Source organism: Protopterus annectens, chromosome 2.part0, assembly GCF_019279795.1.
Source record: "Protopterus annectens isolate FY-2018-M chromosome 2.part0, PAN1.0, whole genome shotgun sequence".
Taxonomy (NCBI): domain Eukaryota; kingdom Metazoa; phylum Chordata; order Ceratodontiformes; family Protopteridae; genus Protopterus; species Protopterus annectens.
In genome coordinates, this window is record NC_056728.1 from 1,192,986,439 (window position 1) to 1,193,010,544 (window position 24,106).

A 24,106-nucleotide genomic window follows, 5' to 3' on the forward strand; every position below is an offset into this window, starting at 1 on the left:
GCCAATAGGAAATAATTCTGTTCCCAGACATTCTTTATGTTGAGAAAGAAAATGACACAAACCCATGATAGAGAAGGCAGTCGAAAGAATGATAAAACAGCAAGAGGTTCTCCGGTTCAATCCTCTGCTGGGGTACCTTGTGTTCGGATTCTGCATGTCCTCCCTGTGGTCGCGTGGGTTTCCTCCAGGTGCTCTGATTTCCTCCCACATCCCAAAGACATGCTGTAGGTGGATTGGATACTCTAAATTGGTCCTAGGTGTGAGTGCATGCATGTGTGTGCCTTCCGTGGAAGGTTGGGTGCTGGGCTGGCAACTCAACACCGTAAAACTCCACTGCCAATCATGAGCGGACAGGTGATCCACTGTGGCAACCCCTAACCGGGAAAAGCCGAATGAAGAAGAAGTAGAAGACCATACTCTCTGTTAGAGGCCTTTTCTAAGGTTTATGAATCTTAACCTTTGGTAGCTTTAGATCTTTCTTCAGAGAGACCCAGGTTTAGGAAATTTCATAACCTCACCTCTGATGAATGTGAGGCCCTAAATGAGTTGATTCTTTTAACCAAACACCGCCACTGATAAATGTGGCACTATTGCCCTTATGAATAAGGATTGTTATTTAGAAAGTATGTTACCCCTATTATCATTATTATTTGATGAGTCCACTTACTCAATTTTGTCAAAGAAAGAAGTTGATGGAATTATTCACAGGCTCCACAACATTCTATATGATTCCTTCATTAGTAGCTGTATGATTATTTGATAATAGAACATCTGACTATACCTGTGCTCTGTGGCTTACCTAAGATCCCAAAATATCCATATCAACCTCCTATGAGACCAACTGTCTCAGGCAGAGGTTGGCTCACTGAACTTTGTCTATATATGTGGAGAAGATGTTGTGACCTATATTCAATAAGGTAATGTCAGTGCTTCAAGATTCCAAATGGTTTCTACAATCCGTTTATGTGTACTAGTCATGTGTCTGCTAGTAATGAGATCTTAATGTTGACTTTAGATGTTTGGGCTCTGTTCACAGCTCTACCTAATGATGTAGGACTAGAATTCATTAGGCTATTTTTATATACTCATAGTGATTAATCTCACCAATACCACTCGAACACAATGCAATGCAAGCAAATTGAGGCACCAGCTGTTAGAAAATGAAGCAAAAACGATTTATTCATTCCAAAGACTAAGCGCTTTCACCAGTCCACCTGGTTACATCAGAGTCATAATAACACAATAAACTGATCTCATTATATACATACCCATATCCTACAACTTAATTGATTAATTAATTAATTTATATAATAACATTAAATACACAATTTAATCAATTATACAAAAAATTATTGTTATTTCCTTCTTTCATTAAAATTACAACTAAATATGATAATAATTGTGAATAAAAACTGTAAGTATATTATTAATATTTGCAATGAAATTCATAGTATAATATTGTATTATATTTTACTTTTCCTTTTATATTATACTTGCTCTATGTCTTAATTGAGGTTTTAAGGAAATATATTCATTCAAACCTGGAAACTTTGTGGCATTTAGCCTTAACTGCCATTCCATTTCTAATAGTGCTACTTTGTTATCCATGTCACCATTAAAGAAAGGCATTACTCTATCCACTATAAAGAATATAAATTTACTGAAATTACTACAATGTTTACTATGTGTATATAAAGCATTATGCTCATCATGCTTTATAATACTTCTCTTGTGCTCACCTATCCTGTCTTTCAGTTTACGGGTAGTCATGCCAATGTAGTATGCCTCGCATGACATACAGGTTGCTATGTATACACAGTTTTTTGTATTACAATTACATAGACCCGGACATGCTATGGTACGTTGGTATCCCTTTACACAAATGTATGCTCCCTCTGCTATAAATCTACAACTACTACATTTTCCACATTTACTCATATATGATCTCTTGTATATTTTAGTTTCTTTTTCTAAAATATTTTTCAAATTATTGCCTCTACTAAAAACTATATTTGGGCTCTCGCCCAGAATTGATCTATTTTGTAAACCTATACATTGATCCCATATGATTTTAATACTGTTACATAATTCCTTCGCTTTATCATTAAATCTCAGGACAAAATTAAGTTTGCCTTTCTCAATGCTTTTGTCTGTTACTATATCCAACTGTGACGTAATATTGTTATTACCGCTAAGTATCAGAAAATAAACTGTTTTCCTTTTCTTGTATATTTCTTTTTTAACTTTTATCAATAAAGACTGAGGATATCCTCTCTCAAGGAATAACCCTATTAAGTTATACATTTCTTTTTTAAATATTTCATCGTCACTAATTTGGATAGACGAACCATTTGTCCTTTTACCACCCCCTTCCTTTGATGCAGGGGGTGACAACTTGTAAAATGCAACATGGAATTAGAGTAACTTGGCTTTTGATATATATTACTCATCAATTTCCCATCTTTTTTCACTAAAGAGATGTCCAATAGTTTATTGAGGTTTCATTCCATGTATAAGTAAACTTGAAAAATTCAGTAGAATTGTTTAAATATGTCATAAATTCTTTTACATTATCTTCGCCACCCTTCCAAATTATTAGTACATCATCTAAAAATCTGTTGTACATCAAAATTCTATCCATATATGTAGAAGGAAAAATAAAATAACTTTCCCATGCAAGTAAAATCAAGTTGGCATACACCGAGCATCTCGCCCCCATTGCCACTCCTTTAATTTGATGATAAGTTTCACCTTCAAATGTTAGATAATTATTGGTTAATATCAATTCCATAAGTTCATGACAGATATTTATTCTATCTTTATTAAAGCTCTGACTGTTCATTAAACTTTTATAGAATAGTTCTAAACCCTCCTTGTGTGGAATTGTTGGAAAAAGGTTTACCACATCAATAGTTAAAAAACTATATGTGTTTGTATCTAATTCATAAATTCCTTTAAGCCTTTCTAAACAGTGCCAAGAGTCTTTTAATATGTGTGGGGCATCATTCAAGGCTTCTTTACAAAAATGGTCCACAAAGGCTGCCATGGGTTCTGCTTTAGAACCCTTCGCCGATACTATAGTTCTAAATTGTAAATGGTCAGTGCCTTTGTGGACCTTTGGTATCCCAAATATTTTAGCCATTTTTGGAAATTTAACACTCAGATATTCAAATTCATCCTCATTGATTGAACCCTGATATAATGCATCAGCCAGTTGAATATCTATCTTGATGTATGCCCTATTTACTTCGTGTAATGATGCCATACCATATGTGTATTCATCTGCTAACATTTTCATAATGTGTCCAATGTAGTCCATTTTACTCATGACAACCATGCCGCCCCCCTTGTCTGGACGCATACATCTGTATTCATTATTTGTTGTTAATTCATGTAATATTTTTCTTTCATTTTTGTTCAAATTATCTTGAGTCTGACTACGTTGTGAACATATTCTCCTATAGTCCCTTTCCACCATTTGTTCAAATACACTAATTTCCTTATTAGAAGGTGGCATGAATGTACTTTTTCTCTTTAGTGTAAATGTATCAGAATCCATACCTGTATTTCCCCTCATAGGTCCTAAAGTAGAGAAGTACAACTTCAAATTCAATTTTCTCGTATATAGTCTCAAATTAATAAGTACTTGTGTTATGTCAAGTTTAAAGTTTGGGATAAAACTAATCCCCTTACTAAATAACTCAAAATAAGTCTGATCCATAACCAAGTCTGTGTAGTTGTATATTGTATATCCTTTGTTTCTCAGCATTTCATGTTTCAAACTAGATTCTATTCCTACTACCTCATTATAGGAAGTCACACCTCTTTCATTTTCATTCTCTAATATGTCTCTAATAATTGTGTGTGCATTCATATTATCTATATTTTCATTAAATTCTATTGTCTCATCTAACCCTAAAACTGTGTTGTAATGTATGCCCCTTTGAATTCCATTCATTAGTATGCTGCTCTCACTGTTCTGTGTAACAGCTGTATGTATAATGTTACCATCTTGGGCATTTAAAACATTTCCTTGAATAATATTACTACCAGTCATTTCATCTACAGCATTACAAATACTTACAGAATCTAAACTCATACTGTCATATTCAACATATTTAGCATGTTCAACATATAGTACATCAGTTATTGGCACTTTAAAACCCAATTCAAAACAAATGTTAAAATCCTCAGTGTTGTCATTTAAAATCAACGTCGTTGCATCCTGTTTCTCGTGGAATGAAACTGTTGAAACTCTCTCACTTGTGGCTTCTTGTTGAGAAGCCTTTCTGACCTGCGCGGATAGTTCTGCACCTCTAAAAAAACTTCTTCCTCATCCCCCGAAATGGGCACTTCATAAGATGCCCCTATATCTCTCTTGTATAGTGTCCCCACAGTCTCAGTTCTTTTGTAATTGTTTTTATAGTTGTTTTTACCTGGAGGATAAGCCGTTTTATTACTGTATTCCGCAGTGTCTCTAGTCAGTTTTTTCTGTTTCACTATTCTACTTTGGTTAACAAATAGTTCAATGTTCTTAACAATTTTTTCAAATTTGCTTTGGTATTCAAAGAATAATAAATCTGTAGTTATACTAGTATGCAATGTGTTAATTTCTTCACGTAATTGTATCAACTTATTGTCATTGTTGCGTATTATAATTTCAAGTAGTTCCATACCTGTTTTGTCATATAATGCTACGAGTTCAGAGAAGGCTTGTGTGTCATGTTCAACCCCCATAGGTAGCTTCCACAATCGCAGACCTCTCGGTATCTGTTTCAACTCCTTTGATGTATTTAGAAAGGAATTGTCCAATTGTATAGCCCTGTATTTCTTACAGAGCTTCTCGTATTTGAAAATCTGCTCACAAAGCGTCCCTGGATATTTATCATTCTCCCTCTTGTTGTTACGTATATTTCCTGGTGCGCTCTGTTCTGTTGGTACATCAAACACAGGCGCTTCGAACCAGGAACTCAATTCATGTGCCCGACCGGCACCCCTTGATGATGTAAATGGTCCTGGTCCCTTCGGACTTTGTAGTTCAGTATTTCCTCCATTGTTGTTTCTAACCGCTCCGCTGTAGGAATTGGGTACTTCTGAATTGTTCTCCCTCTGCCCTGGGGTGATGTCATCTGTAGAATGTAGTGTATATAGTCGCAACTGAGAATCAGTTGGACTAACATTATCTTCCGAATGGTTGTTACTACGCACTTCACTGTATACCTTCACGAGCTTACCGATGACATTGGTAAGCTCCTGTAAAATGCTTTCCATGTTCATAAGCTAAGCCTCTGTTCATGTTACACTGGATCGACAAAAGAAGATTATCCCAACAACAGGAACCAATGCAGGATCCAAAACTTAGAATCTCACCAATACCACTCGAACACAATCCAATGCAAGCAAATTGAGGCACCAGCTGTTAGAAAATGAAGCAAAAACGATTTATTAATTCCAAAGACTAAGCGCTTTCACCAGTCCACCTGGTTTCATCAGAGTCATAATAACACAATAAACTGATCTCATTATATACATACCCATATCCTACAACTTAATTGATTAATTAATTAATTTATATAATAACATTAAATACACAATTTAATCAATTATACAAAAAATTATTGTTATTTCCTTCTTTCATTAAAATTACAACTAAATATGATAATAATTGTGAATAAAAACTGTAAGTATATTATCAACCTCGCAGCTGCACAGAAAGGTAGGCTGTCATACAAAGTTTAGTACTTAATACACTACTTGAAAGCTGTGTCATCTGTCTGATTTACAGATGACTTACAGTTTACCATGAAAGCAGGTGTGATTGTAACCATCATATCCATGGAGACTGGGTGACATCTTCTCTTAAGAACTGTAAGCAGGAGTCATCATCAACAGAAATTTACAGCAAAGGGGACAACACTTAAAAGAAGATAACACTAAACAGTTTGGGAAATAGAAAATGTACTATCGATCCAAAGCCGTGGGGAAGAAATAAGCCAAAAGGCACCAGTACAGCTCCTAAAGTGCATGGTAGGGGTTTAACAGAAAAGTACCGATTTTTCAAACCTACTGTGGATATACTTATGAAGGAGGTAGACCAGCTGTTTAGACAGTTATAAGATGAATTCTCCTTTACAGTATTTCCCTCAGCCTTGGATCAATTATCAACAGTGTCACACTACATGAGAATAAACATTTGATGCAGAAATACAATAAGCTGAGCAGAGACATTGCAGATTTTTGATGTAGTGTTTTTTCTTGTCCAAGAACTAAGAGATCTGGTATTACTGCACAAAACAAACATATTGATTGAGAAACTGTATCTTTAGCTTCTAGTACTGAGACTACTGCTAATGCGGATACCATTGGTTCCATTAGTACTGCTAAATCCATCAGTATGCATATTAATAGTTCCCAAGATTTATCGTTGGGAGTAGATGTGTGTAGAAAAACTGTTGTCAGTAATAATAATAATACCAGTTTGCAACAAATTTTTCCCAGTCTACCACTGCCAATGGGAAATAATTCTGTTCCCAGACATTCTTTATGTTGAGAAAGAAAATGACACAAACCCATGATAGAGAAGGCAGTCGAAAGAATGATAAAACAGCAAGAGGTTCTCCGGTTCAATCCTCGGCTGGGGTACCTTGTGTTCGGATTCTGCATGTCCTCCCTGTGGTCGCGTGGGTTTCCTCCAGGTGCTCTGATTTCCTCCCACATCCCAAAGACATGCTGTAGGTGGATTGGATACTCTAAATTGGTCTTAGGTGTGAGTGCATGCATGTGTGTGCCTTCCGTGGAAGGTTGGGTGCCGGGCTGGCAACTCAACACCGTAAAACTCCACTGCCAATCATGAGCGGACAGGTGATCCACTGTGGCAACCCCTAACCGGGAAAAGCCGAATGAAGAAGAAGTAGAAGACCATACTCTCTGTTAGAGGCCTTTTCTAAGGTTTATGAATCTTAACTTTTGGTAGCTTTAGATCTTTCTTCAGAGAGACCCAGGTTTAGGAAATTTCATAACCTCACCTCTGATGAATGTGAGGCCCTTAATGAGTTGAATCTTTTAACCAAACACCACCACTGATAAATGTGGCACTATTGCCCTTATGAATAAGGATTGTTATTTAGAAAGTATGTTACCCCTATTATCATTATTATTTGATGAGTCCACTTACTCAATTTTGTCAAAGAAAGAAGTTGATGGAATTATTCACAGGCTCCACAACATTCTATATGATTCCTTCATTAGTAGCTGTATGATTATTTGGTAATAGAACATCTGACTATACCTGTGCTCTGTGGCTTACCTAAGATCCCGAAATATCCATATCAACCTCCTATGAGACCAACTGTCTCAGGCAGAGGTTGGCTCACTGAACTTTGTCTATATATGTGGAGAAGATGTTGTGACCTATATTCAATAAGGTAAAGTCAGTGCTTCAAGATTCCAAATGGTTTCTACAATCCGTTTATGTGTACTAGTCATGTGTCTGCTAGTAATGAGATCTTAATGTTGACTTTAGATGTTTGGGCTCTGTTCACAGCTCTAGCTAATGATGTAGGACTAGAATTCATTAGGCTATTTTTACATACTCATAGTGATTAAGATTCAGGAAAGGTCAAGCTAAGTTCCTATTTTATTGAAGTTATCTTAACCAGTAATTTATTTTTGTTTGCTGATAAGTATTATTTACAAAGCCTTGGTGTAGCTATGAGGACTTCTTGTATAGCTATGCCAGTGCAATATTAGCACACTGGGAGACCACTCAGGTCTTAGACGTTAGTCTCTTTTCAAAGTATATTAAGTACTATAGACACTTTGTTTATGCTTTCCTTTTGTGGTTAGGAACATCTTCAGACTTGCAAGATTTTGTTTCTTTTTTGCATAGCTCCATATCATTTCTCTTATTTAACATGACATTCTCTATGATAGATTTTTTTAGATGTATGCATTCATAAAACTAGTACAGGTTTATTTACTTCATCTTTTTTTCAGGAAAACTTGTCAAAAGAACTGCATCTTGCACAGGACTAGCTTGCATCCTGGCTACATTTACAGGAATATTATGAAAGGACAAGTCATGAGAATGTCTAAATTAAATTGTGAAGATACTGTGCTCAAACAGAATCTGTTAGGACTTAAGTCACAGTTTTATGATAGAGGGTATTCCAGTCGAAAAATAAGTTATCATTTAAATCCTAGCAAATTTGATAGATCTGGTCAGGTGAAGCTGTATTTTTCTGATGATAGTTCTGCTATAGCTAATCAGTCTACTAACATTGGCACTACTAGACTAGGGATCTCTTTATTTTATTCCTCTAATATTAGGACTGTTTGTGAAGGATTTAGGAGGAGGTGATCCATTCTACTAACTGATGACAAGTTGAAGGAAATTGTAGGTATGGAAGCTAGGTTTTGTTTTAAAAGTAGGAAATTCTTGAAAAGATTATTATGTTATAATAATAATTTTTCCACTAGGAAGCACATTTCCAAACCTAATGGGACATTGCCTTGTAGAACTTGTAATTTCTGTGTATTTATGAGCAGCGATATTTATTTTGTGCATCCATCTACTGGCAGGAGGTTTGACTTCTCTAGCTGTTCTGCTAGTATATGTAACAATATGTAAAGTGTGGTCCTGCATCTATGTGGAGGAGACAAACCTTTATCTCAGGGAACGTGTTTGTGAGCATATTTACGACATTCCCACCCACAATACTAAGAATGCTTTAGTGAAACATGTTATTCAAGAAGGTCCTGAACACTGCTTTGTATTTTTGGTTTTACAGTTGTGTGATCTGGGCATGAGAGTAGGAGATTTGGTGAATTTAACTGAAAGATACACATGGGAATGGATTTTAATGTTTCAAGATGACTGAGGCTATGGGTTGAATGAGGCAGTGCCCCTGAAACCCGACCTTCGGTCACAACCCCTTCTTAAATAAATGAATGAATGTGATGTTATGTTTAGTGTCATGTGACTTGTATTTTATGAATGAATATAGAGTAGGACTGAATGTATTATTTGCCATATGGTAAAGTCCTAATTTTTTTTATTGGATATTTACTTGTGGTTTGTTTTTAACTCTTTTCATGTGATTATTGTCAGTATTCTGAATGGGCGGTTTGTAGCATTTAACTATGTTGAATTAATTTATTGTTATTGATCTGAAGAAGCACCCTGGTTGGCATGAAAGCAATCGTCTTTTGTCAATATAAGTTTGTGTTTTTTTGCTCACTTTTGTTTTTGTCCTCTTCTTCCTTTTCTGCTGATATATGAAAGTATCAGCAGTACATGACAATATTGCCACAGTGAATATCATGAAAGCAATGCGTTTTTTAACAATAAATGTGAGCCCTTTTGTCCCAAGCATAAACTACATCAAAGATAAAAATGTCATCAAAAACAATTTGCCTATATAACACATGAAGAAAATGATAAAACTGTGTCAAGTATGAAAAACTAGTAGATGACAGAAAAAAATAATTATTGGTCTTAACCAGCTATTTAAAGAAAAATGATCATATAAACCTGGTGGTATTCTTAGCATTAAAAATAATTAAGACCAAAGATGTCTAAATTCAAGATAATCAGACCAACTGCCTCCCCTAAAATTTTTCGATACATTCTCCTGTGCAAAAAATGAACTTTTGGAAATTTAGACATGTTAAATTATGTTTAGCAAATGCATTTTTATACTCGTTCTTAATACTGTTTAAATGTTCAGAAATTCATCACCTTATCTTTCTTTCAGTCTTGCCAATGTGGAAAGGACAAGAAACAATATAGCAGTGCAATATAAACTGCACCAGTTAATCTATTGTTACAATAGCTGCACAACAGCTGCACACCCAAATGTGAGAGCATCTAACATTCCACACTCCCATGACATCATACTGAACAGTCCCCACACCTGTACTGATAACAAAGCACTTCGGGAGACATTAAAACTAAGTTGGGATTTATTAAAAAGCCAACAGAATTAAACCAGGAAAAGAGAGCTGTATGTTACACCCTATAACTTGTATATAATGTAAATTGAATTACAGACTTTAGCAATGTTAACTAGCTAAATTAAACTGCCTAAGCTCATAAAATTGGCTGGAGTTTGAAATAATTACTTTTACCACTCGACTCACTCAGGATGGCAGCTGTTGTGTATTCCAGCCATTTTTTTTTTTGTCTGTTTTAGGCTCTCCCACTATCCTCCAATATCAAATAAAGGCATTACCTTAATATAGCTAATATTCTTCTCTTTCCCCAGCTAATATTAAAGGTTTGCTAGTTATCAAACAATACTATGTACAACAAAATTGTACTTGTTTCTGTTACCTGAGCACTGATTGTTTCCTGCGAACTGGGTTCTGGTTCCTATCCCCCCCACCTGACCACTCACTCACTAGACCCCTCCCCAAATTCAGTAGTAGTCTTCCAGTGTTTTAATAACCTCCCCATTTCTAAATTGCCACAACATCCACATGCCCTAGACCCCTCCCCAAATCCAGTAGTAGTCTTCCAGAGTTTTAATAACCTCCCCATTTCTAAATTGCCACAACATCCGCACGCCCTGATGTGAGAGTATCTAACAGTAAGTTTCCTATGCTGATTTTCACTATTGTTATTATCTTGTTCTACCTGCATTAATATTGAACCTAATCTACCTTTCCATTACTTGGCAATGTACTGACTACTGCTCTAATGTGAGGAAAGCTAATATATTCATTAATGCTGATAGTGGCGTTCTTACAGTTGTTGAGGCACTCAGTGTAAAGAACCACCTGTTTGATTTGGTTTACAAATTACCGCTTTTTGGAACACCTCATTGTGGCAATGCGTGTTCACGGCTTTTATTCATTATTTTGATTGACTGTATTTCAATTATTGGATTATTTATTTCCCTGCTGTTGTTGTTCACTATTATAATAGCTTAACTAGGAGACATAGAACTGTGATTCAACGGATGTATTTAGTACTGTCTGTAACCTTTTATATGCTGATGTTAACTTGCTAAAAGTAGTTGGTTTTGCAGAGAGGTTGCTTTTACATTTGAGTGGCAGGTCTACATAATGTGTTGTTCATGCATGTTTTAACTGTAAGCTGGTTATTAATATTCTAATAGGTACTGTCTTTGTTTTTATTACCCTGCTTGCACCTTTTCTACACTTTTTAATTACTTATCCTCCTTTCTTCATTATCTTATAGTTCCACACTCCCCTGACATCTTACTGAACAGTCCCCATACCTGTACTGATAACAAAGTGCTCCGAGAGACATTAAAACTAAGCCGGGATTCATTGGAAAGACAACAAAATTAACCCAGGAAAAGAGAGCTGTATGTTGCAGCCTATAACTTGTATATAATGTAAATTGAATTACTGGCTGTAGCAGTGTTAACTAGCTAAATTAAACTGCCTAAGCTCATAAAATGGGATGGAGTTTGTAATAATTACTGCAACCACTCGCCTCTCTCTGGACGGCAACTATTGTGCATTCCAGCCATTTTTTTGGTCAGTTTTAGGCTCTCCCTCTATCCTCCAATATCAAATAAAGGCATTACCTTAATATAGCTAATATTCTTCTCTTTCCCCAGCTAAAATTAAAGGTTTGCTTGTTATCAGGGAATACTAAGTATTACAAAATTGTACTCATTTCTCTTACTTAAGCAAAATCTCACTGTTTCCTGAGAACCAGGTTCTGGTTCCTATTGCCCCCCCCCCCCCAAATTGGCCACTCACTCACTAGATCTCTCCCCACATCCAGTAGTCATCTTCCAGGGTTTTAATAACCCTTTGGCACCATTTTTAAATTGCCACAATAGCTGCACGCCCTGATGTGAGAGCATCTAACAGTAAGTTTCCTATGCTGATTCTCACTATTGTTATTATCTTGTTCTACTTGCATTAATATTGAACCTAATCTACCTTTCCATTACTTGGCAATGTACTGACTACTGCTCTAATGTAAGGAAAGCTAATATATTCATTAATGCTGATAGTGGCTTTGTTACAGTTGTTGAGTCACTCAGTATAAAGAACCGCCTGTTTGGTTTGGTTTGCAAATGATTGCTTTTTGAAGCACCTCATTGTGGCAATGCATGTTCATGGCTTTTATTCATTGCTATGATTGGCTGCATTTCAATTATTGGATTATTTATTTCCCTGCTGTCATTGTTTACTATTATAATAGCTTAACTAGGAGACATAGAACTGTGACTCAATGGATGTATTTAGTACTGTCTGTAACCATTTATATGCTGATGTTAACTTGCTAAAAGTAGTTGGTTTTGCACAGAGATTGTTTTTGCATTTGAGTGGCAGATCTACATAATGTGCTGTTCATGCATGTTTTAACTGTAAGCTGGTTATTAATATTCTGATAGGTACTGTCTTTGTTTTTATTACCCTGCTTGCACCTTTTCTATACTATTTAATTACTTATCCTCCTTTCTTCATTATCTTGTAGTTCCACACTCCCCTGACATCTTACTGAACAGTCCCTATGCCTGTACTGATAACAAAGCACCTCGGGAGACATTAAAACTAAGTCGGGATTCATTGCTAAGCCGACAGAATTAAGCCAGGAAAAGAGAGCTGTATGATACTCTCCATAACTTGTATATAATGTAAACTAAATTACTGTCTGTAGCTCTGTTAACTAACTAAATTAAACTGCCTAAGCCTGTAAAACGGGCTGGAGTTTGTAATAATTACTGGTACCATTCGCCTCATCTGGCACGGCAGCTGTTGTACATTCCAGGCATTTTTTTTGTGTGTCTGTTTTATGCTGTCTCACTATCTGTCAATATCAAATAAAGGTATTACCTTAACTCATTACATCCAAGTGATGTCATCAGGTGTTTCAGCAGTTAACTCCTACTGATGCTTCTAGGTGTCAAATATCGCTTGTTCATATTTGCATCAATAATTCCAAAACCATGTTATGTACATGGTTTTAAAATAATTTATCTTAAAGCTTACACAATAGCAAACTCAACTGCATTAACATTTGCCCTCTGTCTAGTGCAGGTAAATAGATAATAACTGTTGTTTTTATTAAATTAATTTATATAGATATAATTTTCACGTTTTCTCTAAATATCTTAACAATCAAGTGATGCAGACAGAACTCCTTAGCCTCATATGAAAGATTATTAATAAAACAAAAAACAGTGCAGGCAAACAGACATTTGTTAGAACCAATTCTCTTTAATAAAGATAAAACATTAGAACTTTAATTTAAATAGTATTAAACTTCATCAGATAATTTCACAACATACTTTTTATCCTTAAGTACTAAAAAACCCGCCAATATTCAACAGAATCAAATACGGCATCTAGGTATCTTTAAAGGTTAAAGCTGTAAAAATGTAAAAAAATAAATAAATAAATAAATGTTTCCTCTTTTTTGTATATAAATTCAAATACATGATTATTGCAGATCTGTCATATATCAAAAAAATACTAAAAGCAATGGATTTAATGCATACATAAACTCTTCAATCACCCTAAACTGTTTAAACTTCTCAATTACATATAATACATGTACAAAATATTAACAGCCACATATCACTGAAACAATGAATTCGCATAACTAAAAAGCGTGTAAAAAAAAAAATATATATATATTTTTTTTTTTTTTTTTTTTTGTATAATACTAAATTTAATAATCATCATGAACATGATGAGAAAAATGATGGTAAAATAATGAATATGCTAGTGGTACCTACAAGACACCTGTCATTTTATAATAACTATATATTCAATGCTTTTAGTTTTAAAATACTATTAATCGGACAATATTCATTGATACCAGGCCATAGATGTGCCTCCAACCTCAACTGCCATATTAGTTCATGCTTTTCTAACTGTAGAGACCATTGTCCCCTCTGGGACTCTTCACCAATTGCTCAATAATTACAAAATTGAATATATGCTCTTGATGACTTGCAACATGTTTTGCTAATGCATTAGTAAGATTACCTTTTTTATTGCATATACATGTCTGTATATTCTTTCTTTTAAAGTTCTCTCCATTTTTACCTACATAATAACAAGGACATTGCTTACAAAGGGCCAAGTACACCACACTGTTACTCACACAATTACATGTTTCTTTGATCTGATAGTTCATATTTTTAACCTGAAAGTCAGTTCCCACATGAATGTATTAACAACAATTGCACATTGCACATTGTTTCATGACTTTATATTTCTTAATAGTAACACTTATACCTCTTAATTCCAATAGATTGTTGATGTTTGCACCTCTTCTTTCTATCATCCTAGGTCTATTACACAATATATCCCTCAAGCAACTATTTTCTCTGATTAATACCCGGTTCTTAAGAATATCCTCAATCTCATAATAGTCAGTGGAGAATGTAGTAATAAACCCCATGGAGACCTCCCCTTTTTCTATAACATCCTTACCATGTTTAATTACTTCTATACATTTATTATTTAATATTGGTACAAGGTTTTCACTCTGTCTCTTATTAGTAACTTCTAAGCATAGTTCATCAAATAACATAGGAGGGTAACCCCTAGAGATAAAAATGTCTCTTAATGCATTACATTTTATCTCAAAATCAGTATCCAAAGTGATCATTCTTGCCGCTCGGACTAGTTGACCCTTAATTACCTATCTTTTCTGATGTGTGGGATGTGCACTTTGATAGTGGAGGAATATATTTGAGTAAGCAGCTTTTCTATGTATGGTCAAAGTTAACCTTTTATTTATAACATCCTTCCTTAGGTTGACATCCAGATAGTTAATTTCATTCAGCCCATGTTAAAGGTAAAAGTCAGAAATTGTGTATTACCATTAAGATAATACATAAACTGAAGTAACCTGTCATTGCTACCTATCCATAAAATAAATATGTCATCTAGGTAATGTAAATACAATCCAATGTACTGACTAAATTCATGGTTAATTAGGGCATACTTCTTTTCCCAACATATCATAACCAAATTAGCAAAATCATGCCACAGGGAGAACCCATCGCTATCCCTACTTTTTGTAAATAATGTGTCCAGTCAGACTTTCCCGGTAAACAAATGTAAAATAAAATAAATAAAATAAAATACCCTCTGCAGATAAATATTGTGCATTCAGAATCTGCATAACTTTCCTTTCCTTTCCTTGGTTTCTGCAGCCACATTGTTTACAATGGTCACATTTAAAAATACTTGTAACTTTACATTTGTGCTCACAGTGTTGATGTGTTTCTTATCTCTCTGCTTAATATTGCATGTTTGTGGCTGTGTTAGCTGGTGTGGTTTTATCAGAATTACCAGAATTACCCATTTTAAAGACTTAAACCTTGCCTGTGATATAAATAGGACCTGCTGGAGAGACAGGTATGTATCCCAGAAACTACCCCGTCTATGGAACAGGCTCCCCATCGAAGTGAAGCAGAGTTCCTCCATAACCAATTCAAGTGCAACTTGGACAATTGGATGGAGAACCAGAAATTCATCCCTGGTTTGGCACCTATGTCTCTAATACAAACAGGTAACCTATAAATGGCTCATCTCCCAGGCCCCTGCTTACACTTATCAAGGGTATCAGAACTTGTGAGAGATTTAGGATGCATGGCTAGGTTTAAAAAGACCCTTTTGGTTGTTAGCCTAGTAAACACCTATGAACACATGACCCTAAGCCAATCATATTTGTAAAAATACTTTCCTATTGACAAAAAAGTATACACCTATTAGAATACATTACTGACTCACTTGCTCGCTCTGTCCAAGACCTTTCCCACTCACAAAACATACATATCAATTAATTCATATATGCCCACCATTTATGCTACTCACTCACTCACTCAATTTTATTACTGATAGCCGGGTAACATGATGCAGATTGCCAAGTAAAAAGCAAACTAAAAGAAAAAAAAATATTTTAATTTACTATTTAATTAGTAATCATAATTATATTTCCTGCCTGGTCACACTAGTCTGTCACTGATGTAGTAACAGCCTGGCAACAAGACCTGTATTTACTACATAAATAATAAAGAAAAAAAAGGCCCAGCTATTAATTTACTGTATATTTAGCAAACCCAATCATGTTGCTTGATTGCTAATAAATTCTATAAGTGACTGAGTGGATTTGTGCAGTTTTTGCTACAAAACAAACAGACTGATCAGTGTAAACTGTATATTGCTCCGTTTGATTGCTTGTTTTGCATCAAAACTTTGTTAGTTGATCAGCTTGCTTTTATTTTCCAACAAAAAGCATATGGAAATACTGCACCTCTTGTAAACATGATAATTGCTATCAGTGAAATTGTTTAAAAAGTTAAAAAAAAATAATTGTTATAACTTGACAAATAATACCATTAATAGCACCCATCTTAGTATTTAAAAGATATAGCAGTGCCATATGATAAATGCTACAAGACTTTATTTTGCTCCTTCTCCATAAAGCTGACTATCATCTGGTCTCCGAAATTGTCCAGAATCTTCGGGTCCCTGAAGCAAACTCTCCCCTGATCTAATTTGATATTCGGGTCCAGAGAGATGACCAGTGCATGACAAAGCAGAGTGATACTACTGCTTCTGATCAATTAACCTTTTCTTTATTTGTTTGTTTTATGTCCTTCTCCTATGCCTGGTCGCCATGCACATATAGGAAGCCCATGTGCATCTGCTGTGTCTGGCAGCCCCATTCTTTTGTTCTAAATGCTGTACCCTCACAAAGTCATCACTAACCAAGAGAATGGTAGCATCAATCAGGGTACCTTCCTCTCCCCCTGGGGGTATATGGGCAAGCAAAATACCAGTCATTTCCTGTATGCATCAAAATGATTCATCAGACACTTGGATCACTAGCTGAATATGGCTCTTATGAACTCCTGTCCTGGCACCAACCTTATGCACCATTTTCTATCACATACAATGTGGGACTCTTAACATTAATTCACCTGACCAAATAGAAATATAGTGGGGTGAAAAGGGCTGCTATCCAGCTGCAAGCTGTTAGGGGACACAACTAGAAGATGCTAATGATATGGGAGTGTAGCACTGACATTGGTTTATTAATCTACGAGGATATTGCAGCTTCATAAATGAAAGCCAATACTGCATTTGCAGTCAGAACTGAAGCATTGAAACACCACTGATCATTGAATAAAATAATTGATAAAAAGCTTTAAAATGTACTACAAAATGTCTATAAAATTTAGCTTTTGAATGCCTAGTGGCTTGAAACTCAGGAGTTTATCCAGTTTAATTCAGTTATTTCCCTCACAGTTAGTGCAGTTTTGCCCACACCCAAAATATAATGCAACATGTTTGTCTTTCCCTATGTCCCACTTCAGATATCTCAAAAGGTGACAATTCTCTGCCCACTGTAGCTCTCAGATTTAAACCTAAGAATAGGTCTTGGGAAAGTGCCAGGATATCCTGCATGGAATAATAAAGAAGTGTTTTGCATTGGCTCGCAAAATGAAATGGGCTACTCTTAGTATGTATCTGTCAAAAGGATCTTAATGCTCAGAGTAAAAGGTGCTGTGTGGCTTCCATATAAAAGCATCTCTGTGGAGACCGTCAGTAACTCATTATGCAAAGTGTCAGATCTAAAAAAAATAAACTTCTACATTCAAAAAAAAAACATGAGTAATTGTTTCTTATTTTCCAACTTGTAGTATTGTGTACAACCTTTCTGGAGAGAATTTATATTCTAACAAAAATATTATTTAAGGAAAGCTTTCAAATAAATTTCTTCAGTTCTGGCGTGGACTGATTCTTGAAAGGGAGCAAAATGCTGCTATAACTTGGCAGGCCAGATCTTGTTATGGATCTATACAGTAATGGGATTGTAGAAAGGAGATATAACGTTGGGATCTAGTTACTTTGAGTGATGAAATGCTGAGAGCTCAGGGTGAATTTTACCTATTGTAATAAGAAAATAAGGAATACATACCACATAGCTTCCTTTTCCTCACTGAAGTGATTACTAGTGGGCAACAAATGGATAGAGGAATAGGATCTGAAATAAGAACTTCATGGAAATCACATGAAAGAGAGCTAGAAAAGTGATGGGGTGAAGGATCTGCATTCCACCCTTCCAAGACTTATTGCACATCATGCCTCACCTAGCTGGGCTCTTAGAAAAGGTGAAAAACAATATTCAATAAACATTTTCAAGAATAATAATAGCAGCTTTCTGTAACCTGTCCTTCACCCCACGGACAAGGGCATTTGTGCCATCAAAGGTGATTCCAAGTACAGAAAGTGATATGACAGGAATGGGATCTCATCAAAAGGCAGCATGTTTCTAAAGCCAGTAGGCATGGGCAAATCTGGGCACAGATCAAAAGTTTATTGCACAGACAAATAAGAGCTCATTGCATGCATGCATGCCCAGTCCTTGATAATGATCAAGCAGGAAGATTTGTCCCAAATAAATAGCTGGTACCCAAATCATGGACTAAAACTAAATGCCAAAAATACATTATTGTTTCCTTTGGGAATTCATCGACCCCAGGGAACTACCACATTGACACTACCTCGTAACAGTAGATCCACTTTTTCAGGATTTGGGAACTTATGTGGACAGTGACCTAAATTTCGACCAGCATGCATCCATTGTTGTAGGAAAGTCCTTCTATACTGCACAGCTTATAAACAAAGACATGTAATGTAATACTAGAGAACTGTTTCTACTGAGCATTTTCACAACAATATCCAGTTCAGACCTAATTAAATCTCTGTTTAAAAAATTCTGCTTCTACAGATGTCTCCATTTGAGAAGACTGCTACATATTTCATTCTTGTGAAACAGAGCAGTTTACTAACCCTTTTCAAGTGCAACCTGGACTAATAGATGGGAAATTGAAAATTCACCCTTTGTCTCATTACGTATGTCTCTGATGGACAGAAGCAGTCATTAAGTCATGCACTAACTAATATACATCTCCTAAAATAATCTTTAAGGTGCAGTAACTCATGGGATGCATTTACATTGCATGGTTAGTCTTATAAATGTCCAAGTGGTCGTTAGCCTATATACACCTATGAACCTATGGAAAGATCCAACCTCATTGTAAAAAACAGAACAAAACATTGAATCTTGTTTTTCTGTATTTAAAAGAATCAAATTCACTGCATCTTTCTTCCTCTTTTACCACAAATATTTGGTGACAGATGCAAAAGATTTCTCACCTTATGTCAGGTGGCCTGATTAAGACAGAGAGATGTTTGTATAACCAATAGTGAGCTGTGTCATAGAGAGCATGAGTGGAGTAAGACCCATGCTGCAAAAACAAGGAATTCTTAATTTTTCAGTGGTATAAAGACTCACTTTCTATGCAGTCTTCCCCAGACTTCACTTTGTATGCTTTTGCTCCTGCTGTTTCCATAACCACAGTCTCAGAGTTTGAAACATTAGTAAATGGACTTAACAGTATAAGTCTGAGATGGACATTTCTTGGAATATTCCATTTTCTCCAAGGTATTACCATCTTAGAGTTGGTATATTTAAGTTCAGTGGGTATGGAGGACTTACCCCCCACATTAGGGGGTGCAGGGGGAAATTGCATCCTGCAAAAAAAAAAAAGAAATTTAAAGGAGAAGAGCAACATTGAGATTTGCTCTTTTATGAGTTTTTCAGTTTTTTTTTTTAAGGTTGATGACACTTGGCATTTCAAGTGCTGACCGTTTAATAGAGAGCTGACAGTGCCATCCATCAAATGGACTACACTGATCCAGAACACTGTAACTATGATAGATCATATACATCTCAATTACCGGACAACATGGACTCCAAGTATGGGATCCACATATTTTCCCCTCTTCATACATAACCCTGGTATTGAAAAAGTAGAGAATATTAGCAGGTAAATGTTAATTCCAATATGCAGCAGAAAAACATCTTCCACTGTGTTTTACATAGTTGACAGTTAAATATGAAATGTTGAAATTAGTCAGAGAGACCACGGAAAGAGGTTTGAGATCATTCAGCTTGTGTTTTTCTCTTTTTCTGTGTCTGTTTGCCCACCAGGACAAAGGGTATCTTAGAAGAGTAAACAGGAAGAGGGCCATTCTTGCATTCTATAGCCATAATGTCAAACTTGTAAGTATGAACTGCTTTGGTATGAGACATCTCCACATGTCCCTCAGTAAGCGGAATAGAGATATGAATAGGCATATTGTTATAAAAGATATATCATGAGGAGAACATGGCACAACTATTCCTAATGTAAAATATGTCCAAGCAACTGTGCCCATATTATCGTGAAAAAATTCCATATACGCCTTTGGGGTGGAGGAAAAGAGCACAATGTGATAAAGTTTTGGGAGCGACACATTGTCAGAAGGACATGGAATAATATTATCTGTTGCAGACATTGCAGTATCAACTGCAACCTTAGGCTATGCTCAAAAGAAACAGATGGAAGGCAGTCAGTGTAGGTACTGCCATATGGCTGTTGTTTGCTGCTGTGATAGGAAGTAAAGCGGCAGTGGATCAATGGACCAAGAATGCTATGTGGGTTACATTGCATGCAAGGAAGGCAGCAGAGAAAAGTTATATGTTCCTACCTGTCTCTCTGGACATACCATTTCTGAGCAGTCTGAGATCAAGTTGGAGGGGTCAGAGATCTAACAGCAGAAGTCGGATTATTAGGCATACCTGAAGGTTCTTTTGCAGCTATGTAAAGTAACAATATTAAGAAGGAGTACTAAGGGAGTCTGAGCAACTCTGAGTGAAATCTAGTTTCAGAGCTTCCAATCTGTATGACTCTTAAATCATAAAGTTTTTTTTTAACTTCATGTAAAGAGTAAAAGACTTCCATTAGATTGGAGTCAAAATCATCTCTATCAGGTATATTAATTCAAAACTGAATAGATTTATTTTCCCAGTTTGAACATTTTAGTCTTGGATTGTAAATCCACTCCACAGTGAAGAGGTCTGTTTTGCCATAGTTGTCTGTGGAGTTTGCCACCAGGTCATAGTTTCTAAAGTGATTTCAGAAAAATAATCAGTGACCAGGAAAAAGGAAGAATGCATCTGTGGTTCAGCTAAATTCGAAGAGCAGATAAGACTGGCTCAAAGGCAGCATCTGCTAGATCACAAGTATGTTTTGCATTTGTGTGTGTGTGTGTGTGTGTGTGTGTGTGTGTGTGTGTGTGTGTGTGTGTGTGTGTGTGTGTGTGTGTGTGTGTCAACCTCACACCTGGATACTTTATCAGCAAAAGTAGAAATTATTTCAGATTTTCTTCTTTCCACTAGTTGATTAAATACATACAGGCTGTATCATACGAAGAATGAATTTGAAACAAGTTTACCATCAGTAAACATGACACCGTAAGTTATGCAGTCTGCAGGACTGGAAACCCCCTCCCAGATCAATTTCATCCCTCCCATCCTTTAGAACCACTCAGAAAGACTTCCTAGCCAAAAGCCGGCTCTGTTTTTGCTCAACACCAGGATAAACTATATCCCTAAAGGTGGGCAAATACCTATTCATACCTTATATCTCCTTACTCTCCTTTCTTCAGTCACTTACTTCTATCAATTTCTCTCCCCATGCTTTCTCTCTAAATATACCGTAAGCCTACTTTCCTCTCATTCATTCTGCAGTTCCTGTTTGTATTATACTAACTTACTTTTATTTTCTCTATAAAAGGGCTACAATTTCTGTAACTGTTAAATCATTGTCACATAACTCATATTTTGTCTTAACCATTGTTTTCATATTATAACTAATTTGGTGCAATTATTTAAAGTGTATTTATTGTTTGCATTATTTTTAGTGACTGTATAATTATTGTTCTTAAAAAGTTTTGGAATACTTTGGTGCTTTCCTCTATGGGCCTCCACTGAAAATGGGCTCCTACCCAGTAAGACTTTCGAAGTAAACAAATGTCAGTAAATAATAAATAAATTAACTGGCACTTCTTAGCCAGCACAGAAGCAGATGTTGCAGCACCATGGAGATGATCTGAAATGGCAAAAAACGGCCTTCTCTACAGATGAAATATAACCACCCAAATATGCAGGTTCAACAAGCAGTGAACTCCTTCTCTCAAGTAAGGTAGAGGAATGACATCTAAGGACAGTACCAAATGAAAAAAAGAATCACAACAGATGATTAGTGAATAGTAGCTGAATGATCTTGTTCCTCTTCAGCCAAGGCAGATGGAGTTCCTTTAAAACTAGAGAGAACTGATGTTTCCTCTTCTTCCCAATGAAGCTAAAGAGGTCCCCACAATAAGTTGTGCAGTATCAGGCACAGCAACGGTAGCGTCTCTTAGATCGCATACAGACAGCAAAGCAAGGAGGACAGACTGTGTGCAGGCCTACTACTAGGACTATATGCATTGGCGGGCATACACTATCTACACAATTATTAATTGATTCTTGTTGTTAACAGTATATGCTTCATGTGGAATATTTTAATTGTATTTTTTCTGATAAATTACTAATTATTTCCCAAACCAGTGGGTAGGAGGCACTGACATAATATGTTTACATTACATATGACCATTAGCAAGTACAGGCCTTTATAAAATGTCCCATTAAATCTTCTAAATATACTGCCTGTCAATAACATTAATTTCTAAACATCTTCTGCAGGCTGTGAATTTGTTGTTCTGGCTTTATCTATTTTATGCTGCTTTGGTGTATATTTAGGCAGCTGGATATGCAAAACTCAGCTTATAGTTTCTCAGAATGTATATATTTTGATTAGGAAATCCTAGCTACCTTGCCCCATTTTCAAAAGTCCATTGATGCTTGGGATCTGTGAATAACTTAAATGTGTAGACACACTACTAATCTTACTGCAAAGATGATGCACATGGACATGACAGAGACACAGTGTACTTACAGTGCATAACAGAAGTAAAAGAAGATTTAAGAAACTCTAATACAGAGGATATGGACTGGAAATTAGTCACTACTGCTGAAATAGAAATAACATTAAAAAGGCTCTCAAATGGAAAGCTCTGGGTGCAGATACTGCACCTAGCTTTTGCTTTTGGTCAAAGGTATTAACATCTTTGCACAGAGATTTAGCCTTGATTAAAACTATCTATATGAGCACCATGAAATGACATCAGAAAGAGTAACAATGGGGAAAACCATACTCACAAAACCTACAAACCACCATAAGAACTATAACCTGTCTCCCAAAAACAGGCACATTAGATAGAGGAATTGATACAGACATAAACATTTAATCATGACCTTAAAATGAAAAGTGAATAAAAGAGGTTCATATGGAACTAAGGATTCTTTTGTAAAACAAAGCTATAGTGGATACCTATAAAAAGAACATGAATATCATTAAGGCATAGGTACACTAGAAAAAAAAAAAACATTTAATAGCATTATGCATTTCTGAATCATGGAATTTTGACAACTGTACATAGTCATCACACATTGATAAATTTTATTGCATTCATTAGGAAAAAAAATTCAAACACTTTGTAGCTGAACCACAAAAAATGGCTTGCTATTATCCAGGGATGTGAAAATCCAGTGTAGAGTCTGTCACCATTGCTATTTTGCCTTGCTCTAAATCCATTATTTTGTTTTTACCTAACAACCTAGGTAATGCATATAGTCTCGTCAGCAAGAACATTTTCCCTTTAAGAGTAATTTTGTCTATTTTTGTGGATGAAACTATATAGTTTGCCAGATAAACCTGGAAGAACAGCTGCAAGTCATTAAATCCCTCTCAGATGACATAAAGATGCCATTTGATCTCAACAAATGTGCAAAACCAACATTAGGAAGAGAAAAATGGAAAACCTGAAAAAATATAAAACCTGGGGAGGAATGAGATATACAAAAACTTAGAACACATGGGAGTATATAAATATCTGTCAACAGATGAAGGGGAAGCAATACAGTATGATGAAATGAAATCGAAGCTTAGTAAAGAATATGTTAGAAGGTTGAAACTAATATTGAAAACTGCTTTCACACCTAGGAATAAAGTTCACATTATAAATAAACTTGCACTTGTTGCTCTAACTTACAGCTTTTGAGTGACTGGCTCCCAGAACAGATGGATATGCTTGACAGGAAAACAAGAAAATAGTTTTAATATCCATCAATTGTTACACAACAATTAGTGCTTGCCAAGAC